General features: G+C 42.8%; 1 non-coding gene across 1 annotated transcript; it reads left to right on the forward strand.

Moving 5' to 3' along the window:
- The first annotated feature begins 4294 nt into the window (after window positions 1-4294).
- Window positions 4295-4400, forward strand: LOC140855152 (small nucleolar RNA R71). Its single transcript, XR_012138183.1, has one exon. It is a non-coding gene; the product is annotated as a small nucleolar RNA R71 (small nucleolar RNA).
- The last annotated feature ends 7410 nt before the right edge of the window (window positions 4401-11810 follow it).

Raw genomic sequence — 11810 nt, forward strand, 5'->3', positions numbered from 1 at the left:
CTTTACTGTCCATTTCGTCAGTCGTCCTGATATGTCGGGGTGATGGAGGATCACCTTTAGGGACTGGTCAATGAGGACCACAATGGCGTGTGCTTGAAAATACGGACAGAGTCGTTGCGCTGATATGACCAAGGCAAATATCATCTTCTCTACACTTGAATATCGAGTTTCAACTTCGTGGAGTGATGCGTAGTCGTTGATAGCACCAAAAATAACCCTACTCACTACGTAGGTAGGATGAGTCGAGATCGTATCCTCAGGGACCTTGGGCTAAGTTGAGATTACAAAATAAAAGAAAGAAGCGTTGTTTTGATTTAAAAAATAAATTATCTTAAAATTAATATAATTAAAAAATAAAAAGCTCGAAAGTTTTGAATTAATTTACACTAGCAGAGTTGTATCTCTTTTTTAATTAAATAGATGCGATTAATCTTAAAAAAAATATCTATCTTTTTTCGGCACACCCCGTACCCGTAGATCACGGCGTGTCTCTGAAAAGTACTAGGTAAATAACTTTTCTTTCCTCGGCACATCCCATAGCCGTAGATCATGACGCATCTCCGAAAAGTAAAAGTTGTTCCTAATATTAATCTAACAGGAAAGCATAAATAAAAGCATATGAAAGAGAGCAAATAAAGAACTCATGATGATTTAAATAAAAAGCATAATCTTTATTGCATATAAAGAAATACAAGAAAGTTTAGAACAATAAACCCACTCTGTGTCGTTACAAAATTTCTTCTCCACTCCCGAGACTGCTAGCCTAGCTGCTCATGGAGTAGTCCCTTTCTCTTCCTCTATGCAAGGTTCTAGAAGAATTTCGGAGCTCTCCCTCCAATAGGAGTACAAAAGCCTTTTTATAGGTGTTAGGAAGGAGGAGTTTTACATGATTTTTCGATATGAGACTAAAGAAAATACTAAGGACTAAAAGATGGATGAATGAGATAGAAAGATTACAAGCAGATAAAGAAAATACAAATTCTTTATCTTGAAATATTTTTAAGTATTAAATTTTTTCCTTTAATTTTCAGATCCCTCGCCACTGTGTCCGCCTTGCCAAACTCCCCGCGAACCCGCTGCCCACCTTGCCGCACCCAATGCCGCGCCCACTGCCGCGATGCCGCGCGCTCCTTCCGCGCGCCTGTGCTTCCGCGCCTGCACTGTCTTTTTACAAAAAAAAACTTTTGTTTCTTTAAAACGACATCTATATCCTTTTTGGGTTCCTTGCATAGTATCTTCATTTTCTATAATACCGTATGCATCCTTCTCTTATTTAAATTTTGTTTTAAGTCTAATTTTCTTTAAACTTGAGTCTTTTTGATCTGTGAATCAGACTCTTTGTATCGGCGATCACTTTTTCTGTAAAACATAAAAAGAAGCATCAAATTTTTAATAAATAAAATAAATTAAATATAATTTTTTACTTTAAATGACTTAAATTAAGTGTTTATCACACCTTTCAACTTGAATTTTGCTCGTCCTCGAGTAAAATAGATATATCAGCATTGTGTACCGACTCGATCTTGAATAAAAAATTTGGTTAGGCATTCCAAAAGGTAGATGATACCTGGTCAGACCATTAAAGAGATACTTCATTGGATTATCAATTTGATCCAATTAGTGGCTGAGTATTAACTAAAAAAATTTCAAGAGCTTTTCTTTCATCAACTCCCCACTTTACTCTTTAAATCCTCTAACTTAATGTGAGAGAGGTTTATTATCTTCTTATAATTTAGTCTCCTTATTATCCACTTTTTTTTTTAACATTACCCACCTTTTTATGCGAACCACAACACTTACTTAGGCGAAGGGATCCGGTTACTCAGTAGGAAACCAATATTTTTTTTTAAAGTAAATTTTAAGAAGAATTTTTGCATACCTCGACCTTTCCACCCAATCTCTCATGAAGCAGATTCTTTATTGAGATTAGTAAGAAGAGGGTTGTAGAATTACTTCTAAAATTTGGTCTAGTCTAAACCCTACCATTTATTGGATTTTTTTGATAATTTATTCCTCAGTATCTCTAAAATTATCTTGATCGTTAATCATTCATTGATTAGGATGCCTAATTGACTCTTAATCAAAATAAAATTCAGATACACAAAACTAATTATTTCTGACCATACTCGAAGATTTGATTAATTTTCTTCCCCCCAACTTAATCTACATTGTCCTCAATGGAGTAGGAAAGCAAAGAAAATAAAAGGAGAGAGTGCACCTGGGATAATTTTGCTTCGAAAGTTGAAGATAGCTTCATTGATTAATAGGCTCTTGTTCTAAATTCCTGCAGCTGCAGTAAAGTAAAAAAAAAATAAAATCGTTGGGTTGCCTCCCAACAATGCTAAGTTTTACGTCTTCAGCCACACGTCATATGCAATAAAACCAACAATAGGTGGGCAATGGCTCATACTTGATTGTCCATGGAGGAGTGGTTTTATGGTGTGGTGTATCCAACAAGGTGTTAACTTCTTTCATATATCCCTCAAAGTCATACACTCTAAAGTGAGCCAAGCAAGTATCTAAGGGGTCTGGTGCTAGAATTGTGGGTGTTGCATCTTCTATAATGTATTCTAGTGTATCTACTTCGAAGCAACTATCCATTGATGATCTTTGGGAAGTACCAAACACATTCAGTCTCAGTTTTTTATTTTCAAATGATATGTCCATGACTCCTGTCCTACAATTAATGCATGCATTTACCGTAGCTAGGAAGGATCGTCCTAAAATAATGAGAATTTATCTTGGGTTGCCACTTAGTTCCATGTCGAGAACCAGAAAATCAACTGGAAAGTAAAACTCATCTATCTTGACCAAGACGTCCTCAAGCATTTCACGTGGTTCCTTAATTGATCTGTCGGCTAACTGCAGTGTGACTGATGTGAGTTTCAGTTCTTCGAATCTAAAAAGTTTATACACCGAACTAGATAAAAGATTCACACTTGCCCCTAAGTCCAGAAGAGCTTTTTCAATGTGATAATCTTCTATAACACAGAAAATGATGGGAGCTCCTAGGTCCTTAAGCTTTGGAGGAGTGGCATGCTGGACGACAGAACTAGCCTGTTCAGTGAGGCATACTTTCTTTGAGATTTATGATCTAGATTTACGTTTTTGGGTGCACAAATCCTTCAAAAATTTGGCATAAGCAGAGACCTGTTTGATTGCGTCTAGAAGGAGAAGATTAATTTGGACTTGCTTAAACAATTTCAACATCTCGTCGAGTTTTTCTTCCTTCTTATCTGCAAGAATAGGGGCTTTCAAGGCATCCGAAAATAAAATTTTAGGCAAATAAGATGATTCTGGTGTAGTTGGTTCATTCTCTATTTTAAGGTCCTCCTTGTTCTTGGGTGATTTGGCTTCGGTTAGAGGTTTAGGATCGGTCTCATTGGTTTTACTAGTGTGTTCAATGACCTTCCCACTTCTCAGAGTCATGATTGATTTGGCATGTTCAGAAAAAGCTTATGGGGTATTAGCACTCTCAATCACAAATTACCCTCTTGGGTTGCTCTCGGGTTGGCTAGGTAATTTTTCTCCTTCCCTCCTACTGAATGCAGTCGCTAGTTGACCTATTTGGGTCTCTAGCTTAGCAATGGATTGTGTGTGGAAGTTAAAGATCTAAGTGTTGACTTCTAATCGTTCTAGTGCTTTCAGAACTTTTTTCTCAAAAGCTGAGCTGTGACCAGTAGTAGACGGTTGAGGAGCATTTTGAAATTGATAGTATGGTCCATGCCTATATGTTGGGTCCTGATATTGAGGTCGAGGTGTGTCAAGGCCAACCACTGGTTGTGGTCTCCAGAAAACATTTGAATGATTTCTCCAGTCGGGGTTATAAGTGTTCGAATAAGGATCGTTTTCTGATCTGCGAACTTGTTGGACTTGAGCTTGTTGAACCTGCTCGTGCACAAACTCAGAAAATTGAGGTGCGGCTGGGTATTCACTAATAAAATGGTTCGGACTTGCACACAATGCACAAACTTCTTGGATTGGGTTAGGTAGAATCGGGGATTGTCCAGTATTTAGAAGACGGTCTAATTTTTGAGACAGTTCATCTACCTTACTGTGGATATCCATGAAGTTTCTAATCTGATAAATTCCACTTCTTTTTTGTTAAAGCATGGGTTGTTCTCTAGAGGTGGCAGACATATGATGTAGAAAATTCTCACTAAGTGTTTTAAAGAGCTGCCAGGCTTCATCCTCACTCTTTAGCATGAATGTCCCACCACATGATGCATCAACCATTTATCGGTGTTTCTCTGATAGACCATCATAAAAATACTGACAAAGTTGTCATTTAGGGATAGCATGGTGTGGACATTTACGAATGAGGTCCCTTAACCTTTCTCATGTCTCATGAAAAAGTTCACCCTCCAATTGGGAAAAACTAGTGATAGCTTTTCTAATTTGATTTGTTTTTTCGATTGAAAAGTATTTCTTGAGAAATTCTCTCTGAAGATGATCCTAAGTTGAAATGGTTATAGAGTCTAAGGAGTTTAACCAATGCTTGACTTTGTCCTTAAGTGAGAAAGGGAACAGTTTTAACCTAAGGGCATCATCGGAGAAGTTTTGGATTTTTACTGTGAAACAAATTTTAAGAAATTCATCCAAGTGTTTGTATGGGTCCTCGTTACTAAGTCCATAGAATGATTGTAACATTTGAATAATGCTAGACTTAATCTCATATTGGGTAACTTCTACTGGAGGTGCTTGAATGCGTGGAGAGTAGGTATACGAGGATGGAGTGAAATATTCTCTTAATGAGCATAGAGGATTAGCCTCACCAGGTGTAGCCATGTTTCTAACTCGGATAGTCCTAAGAGTCTTTTCTAATTCTTCGTCTAATGGTTGCAAGTCGGGTTTTAGTGATCGTCGACCTAACATGCAACTAAAAGGTCTATATAGGACTATCCTAGTCTGTTAAGAATTTTTTTTTTTTTTATTAAGAGGAGAAGAGAAGAGAGAAAAGAGTTCTAAAGAAGAGATCCTAAGAAGTCCTAAAACTAATAGAAGAATTAGTTGTGGTTAGATTTTAATTACAATCAAGGTAGCACATAGTGGAATCTCTATCCTAAAGTTACCCTAGTTCTAGACAGCTCCTAACTGTAGTTAGCCTTCAAGCCCTCCAAGTCGGAGCTTGACCAACCAACTGGCCAGATAAGTATAAGGTTGGTGGGAGTCCCCCCATTGCTTTCCTTAAACACCAATTAAATTGGCCAGGTCAGCGAACGGAATCAATTAAAAACCACCTTCCTTCGGGCCCAGTCGTCCCGCAAACCACTTGCCTAGACACCAGCTAGCTGACCAAGTCTAACCTGGTTCAACTCTCAGGGTCACTTGTCCTAATGAGCTCGAAATCCTTAGGGGTCAACGTCTAATTAATTTTAGATTAAGGTCTAGGTTATGCAAATGCAAGGGAGTGATTTGTGGGCCAAAGAAGGGTGATCAAATCTCCACCTTATCTTAGTTAATGGGTTGCGCCCTTAAAGTTAATTATGGAAATGCAATGCAAAGAAACAAGATGTCCAATCAAGTTAGAAATTTTTATATTTGAGGTTACGCTACTTTAGTTAAATGTTATGAAATGTCAGTGATTTTTTTTTTTTTAATTCAACCATGCCAAGATCTCCGGCAACGGCGCCAAAATTTGATGCATAGTCGTTGATAGCACCAAAAATAACTCTACTCACTACGTAGGTAGGATGAGTCGAGATCGTATCCTCAGGGACCTTGGGCTAAGTTGAGATTGCAAAATAAAAGAAAGAAGCATTGTTTTGATTTAAAAAATAAATTATCTTAAAATTGATGTAATTAGAAAATAAAGAGCTCCGGAGTTTTGAATTAATTTGCACTGGCAGAGTTGTATCTCTTTTTTAATTAAATAGATGCATTAATCTTAGAAAAAATATCTATCTTTCCTCGGCACATCCCGTACCCGTAGATCATGACGTGTCTTCGAAAAGTACTAGGTAAACAACTTTTCTTTCCTCGGCACGCCCTGTACCCATAGATCACGGTGCGTCTCCGGAAAGTAAAAGTTGTTCCTAATATTAATCTAACAGGAAAGCATAAATAAAAGCATATAAAAGAGAGCAAATAAAGAACTCATGATGATTTAAATAAAAAGCATAATTTTTATTGCATATAAAGAAATACAAGAAAGTTTAGAATAATAAACCTACTCTGTGTCGTTACAAAATTTTTTCTCCACTCCCGAGACTGCTAGCCTAGTTGCTCATGGAGTAGTCCCTTTCTCTTCCTCTATGCAAGGCTCTAGAAGAATTCCTGGGCTCTCCCTCCAATAGGAGTACAAAAGTCTTTTTATAGGTGTTAGGAGGGAGGAGTTTTACATGATTTTTCGATGTGGGACTAAAGAAAATACTAAGGACTAAAAGATGGATAGATGAGATGGAAAGATCACAAGCAGATAAAGAAAATACAAATTCTTCCTCTTGAAGTATTTCTAAGTATTAAATTTTTTTCTTTAATTTTCAGATCCCTTGCCATTGTGTCCGCCTTGCCAAACTCCCCGTGAACCCATTGCCCGCCTTGCCGCGCCCGATGCCGCGCCCACTGCCGTGATGCCGTGCGTCCGCACGTCCGCCCGCGCGCTCCTTCCACGTGCCTGTGCTTCCACGCGCCTGCATTGCCTTTTTACAAAAAGAAACTTTTGTTTCTTTAAAACGACATCTATATCATTTTTGGTTCCTTGCATAGTATCTTTATTTTCTATAATACCGTATGCATCCTTCTTTTATTTAAATTTTATTTTAAGTCAAACTTGAGTCTTTTTGATCTGTGAATCGGACTCTTTGTATCGACGATCATCTTTCCTGTAAAATATAAAAAGAAGCATTAAATTTTTAATAAATAAAATAAATTAAATATAATTTTCTACTTTCAATGACTTAAATTAAGTGTTTATCATGGAGTACTTTGCTGGTATAATATATGGGTTGGTGAGTTCGGCTCTCATTCTCCCAGACGAGCATCGAACTAACAGCCTCTGGGGCGGTAGCCAAGTAAAGGTACAATATTTTTTCGACCTCTGACTTTACAAGCAGGAGTGGAGAAGTCAGGTACTTCTTCAAATCTTTGAAAGTTTGCTGACACTCATTCGACTAAGAGAAGTCCTTCGTCTGTCTCAGGATTTTGAAAAATGGGAGGCATCTCTCAGCCGATCGAGAAATGAATTAGCTGAGTGCAATGATCTTTCCATTGAGCTGCTGCACCTTCTTTTTGATGTTCGGATGCCACATGTCGATGGTCGTCTTTATCTTCTCGGGGTTGGCCTCAATTCTGCACTGAGAAATGAGAAACCCGAGGAACTTCTCCGAAGTTACCCCGAAGGTGCACTTAGTCGGATTTAGCTTCATCTGATGTCGTCGAAGAGTGCGAAAGGTTTCTTTCAAATCTTGGACATGATCTGAAGCCTGTGCGCTCTTCACCAATATGTCATCCACGTACACCTCCATGTTGCACCCGATTTGAGCTTTGAAGATCTTATTGACGAGGCGCTGGTAGGTGGCTCCGGCATTCTTCAGATTGAAGGGCATCACTCTGTAACAGTAAAGGCCCTTGGCGATCATGAAGGTCGTATGCTCTTCGTCCTCGGGCACCATCCGGATCTGGTTATATCCGACGAAGGCATCCATGAAGCTGAGCAGTCGATGATCGGACATCGCATCCATCAGTTGGTCGATCTTCGATAGTGGGAAGCTGTCCTTCGGATAGGCCCGATTCAGGTCGGTGTAGTCGATACAGTTCTTCCACTTTCTGTTGGCTTTCTTCACCATGACGATATTGACGAGCCAGTCGGGATATGTGGTTTCTCTGATGAAGCCCGCCTCGAGTAGCTTGTCCACTTTCTCGTCGATGGCCTTCTGTCTCTCGGAGGCAAAAGATCGTTTCTTCTGTCTCACCGGCTTCATGCCAGGGGCGATGTTGAGTCGGTGAGTCATTATTTTCGGAGGTATGCCGGACATATCCACTGCCGACCAAGCGAATATATCGACGTTAGCTTTCAACAGCTCTATCAGCTGCTGTCGTTCCGGATCGGATAACTGCGACCCGACCCAAACGACCTGTTCAGGATTCTTTGTCATCGGGATGAAAATCAGCTGTTCAGTTGGTTCACCCCGCTCCTCCTCTTTCTGTTGGTCCAGCTTGTCGACCGGCAGAGAGTCCTTCGATTTATTATTTTGAGTAAAAATTTGAAAGTATCGCCGAGCGAGCTATTGATCCTGGTGCATTTTTCCAGCTTCATTTTTAGTCGGGAACCAGACCAGCAAGTGATATGTCGAGACTATCGCTCTGAGGGCATTTAGTCTGGGTCTTCCAAGTATGGTGTTTAGGCTGAAGGTACTTGGACGACCGTGAAGGTCATGTGGATGGTGCTTTGTCATGGTTCGGCCCCAGCTGTCACGGAAAGAGTAACTTCTCCTTCCACTGCGACGGCCTCCCCGACGAAACCCACTAGGGGCGTAGAGACTCTCCTGAGTCGGTCTGTCGACAGTCGCATTCGGGAGAAGGTCGAGTAAAACAAAATTTTAGTCGAGCTTCCATTATCAATAAGAATCTTTTTTACATCATAGTTCGCTATTGTCGTCGAGACAACAACAGCGTCATCATGGAGAGTTTGGATTCTCCAAGCATCCTCATCTGTAAAGATGATTACATCGTCCTGGCGCAGCCTCTTCGTCGACTCTCCTTCAGCAGTCATTCCTCGATCCAGTCATCTGGAGATCATGTTGATGACTCCAGCAGTAGGCTGATTATTCGCTGCCTCTTCAGTCGGTTGGGGTCATTGGTTGGGAAGGGATCGAGCCGGCGGGTCCCTTTGATACTTTTCGAGATATCCTCATCGTATGAGGATCTCTATTTCATCCTTGAGTTGGATGCATTGCTCGGTGTTGTGACCGTGGCCCCAATGGAATCGACAGTATTTTCTCCGGTCGAGGTCCTTTGCCTTTAGAGGTGGAGGCCATCGCAGATATTCTGCCCCTTTGATCTCCATCAGGATCTGTGCACGAGGAGCAGAGAGAGGGGTGTAGGAGTCATACCTGCGATGTGTTGGTCTCGGACTCCGTCGTCGGGGCGAGACCCGTTTATCAGTCGGGGGCCCGCTGGGTTCAGCAAGAGCCCAATTTTTCTTCCGCTTCTCCTTCTGGTCCGTGCTCTCGGTCAGGCACCGGTCGGAAGCTCCTTCGTCCGCGTGCATGTATTTGTACGCGTGCTCCAGCAATTCGGCATACATCCGGGGGAGGGTTTTGTCCAAAAAATATGTGAATCAGAACCCCCTTAGCCTCCTCTTCATGGCAGAGATAGCCATGTCTTCGTTGAGATCCCGGACCTCAAGTGTGGCTGCATTGAATCGGGCCACAAAGTGTCGGAGTGTCTCATTTTCTCCCTGCTTGAATGAGAAAAGACTGTCCGAAGTTCGTGGCAGCTTTCGGCTGGTGCTGAAATGGGCCACAAAAGAATGCTCGAGCTGTCCGAAGGAGTGGATACATCCTGAGCGGATGTCAGAGTACCAGGTTCGGGCAGTTTTACGAAGCGTGGTGGGGAAGCCGATGTAGAGGAGGGCATCGGTTGCCCCTTGAATTGTCATGAGAGCCTTATAGCTCTCCAGATGGTCAACTGGGTCGGTGGAGCCGTCGTAAGGCTCCACATAAGGCATCTTGAACCAACTAGGGATTGGTTCATCGAGGATAAATCGGGAAAGAGGTTGGGTGGTCCGAAAGTCGACGTCGTTCGAAGACTTCTGACCATCCGTCTGGAGCTGGGCAAGCTGACGGTCGATTTCTTCGAACTTGCGTTCGTAGTCGTCTAACCGTCGGTGTTGAGAAACCCCAGGAGTCGAACCTCCCGACGAATTCGAGAGTGAGGCAGACGGTGTCTGCGGCCGCTTCTCCTTCCTCGCTCGCTCTAGCTGGGAAGGAGAGAAACGTCGAGACCGATGAGTGTCATGCTGTGGTCGCCTCTTCCCTTCTCGGTGGGAGTACTGAGATGGCTGCTCTTGAGGAGAAGACGGAAGTTGACGCAGGTGTCGGCGGTGGCTTCTGGACGGCATAGGGTGTGCCGCCGGCTGTTCTGCCGGCAGTTGCGGCAATTAAGTCGATTGCTGTTGGAGGTTTTTGACCACATCCGTCAGAACGGTCATTTGCCGCACGATCGCCGCGATCTGTGCCTCCGTGGTCACCACCGGATGCGAAGAGCTGGATTCCGCTACGGAGGGTAAAGGAGGGGCCTCTTCCCGGTGAGAAGAGTGCCTCACCGACCCGGTAGCTCTCGATCGCTGAGCCCTGATTTTCGTCATCTCGAGAGATTTTTCAAGCTTTATGGAGCTCGCTGTCTTACCTCTGTCGAATCCCCCTTTCTGGCGTGCCAAATCTGTTGTGGCCAATCCTCCCGTCGTCCGATCGTCGGGGTCGCGCACCTGTAAGAAAAGTCCTCACTGATCGGAGACGCCTCTGATGGAGATCCTCCGACGGTCAAGTCAGAGAGGAGACTAGGCAACAGTGAAAAATCAGGGGCTCAACGTGGGGGAGAGAGAGCTGAGAGCTCAAGAGCTTAAAGACCCTTCAGAGAGCTTGAGAAAGCTTACCGAAACTGTTGCCTTATCCCGTTTTATAGTAGAATACGGTATGGTCCCGCCATTAATGATGCAGACAACTGGGGAGTTGTCAAATCATCGGGAGCTGTCAAATCATCGTGGGTTGTCAAGTCATTGAAATTAATCTATGTCCTTGGCAAGACAATATCACAGGGCGGCCGTACCGCATGTCCTTGGCAGGACAACAGCCCATAGCGATTGTACGGCGTTCGGACGGACCGGCCGACTATATGTCGGTATTCGGCTGCCAGGACGTCGGGTGATGACTCAAGAATACCGTCGGCTGATTTGGTGCCTTGTGGAAGTCGGACGTCGGCTGCCACTCCCGATAGTGAGTCGGTGATATGGGTTCGACCGTTCGACCGGTCGAGAACAGTATGGATCTGTTCGGCCGGTATACCTTTGGTTGGATATTATCGGCAGTCATTGTCGGAGTCGTTGTCGGAGTCGTCCGTCGGTCCGGTGGGTAGAGTCGGGCGTCGGTTGGATCGGTTAAAGGATAAGTCGGTGTACAGAGATCAGTCGGTATATCCCAACACATTCAAATGAGATCAGATATATAATATGACTTACGACAGGGGCTTAAGAAAAAAATTCAGCGACCATGTCGGAATCCGGCTATTTTCTAAGTTTTTATTCGGTAAATTAAAATATATTATACCCCTCTAATATAAAAATTTATGAAAAACAGGAATAAGGTATTCAAAAATTGAGATGGGAGATGGGCTAACCATGCCCAGGTTTTTATTCCGGATTGTGTTTTTGGTTATATCTTTTGACAGAGATCTCAAGCACGTCGACTTGATCCAAGCCAAAAACATGTCGAATCAAATTCTTTTGGCTCGGTAACGCCAGCAAAGTTAGGTTTCATCGGGCATCTTTTTCTCTTGCACTTGCACACAGATAGTATAGTGCAGGTTACAGGACATGAGCTAAGATTGTTAAGGATACTGTTCTGACTTGATGCAACCCGACCCAATCCAACACAATCTAATACCCCCTGGACTGTCCAAAATTTTGGTGCAGCCGAAAGTAGATAAAAGAGTTTATATTGGAAAGCGGAAAGTCCCAAACCTAGAAGGGTGCAAGGCCGGCGGTTCGTGCACCAGAAATTGAAGTCGAAAGCCGGGGGGGATCCCACGCCTTGGGCGTATCTATAAAAGCTGCTGGAGGCGTACGACCCCCTCCCCATCCCCCTCCCCTT

This window comes from Elaeis guineensis, chromosome 1 (genome assembly GCF_000442705.2).
Source record: "Elaeis guineensis isolate ETL-2024a chromosome 1, EG11, whole genome shotgun sequence".
Taxonomy (NCBI): Eukaryota; Viridiplantae; Streptophyta; class Magnoliopsida; order Arecales; family Arecaceae; genus Elaeis; species Elaeis guineensis.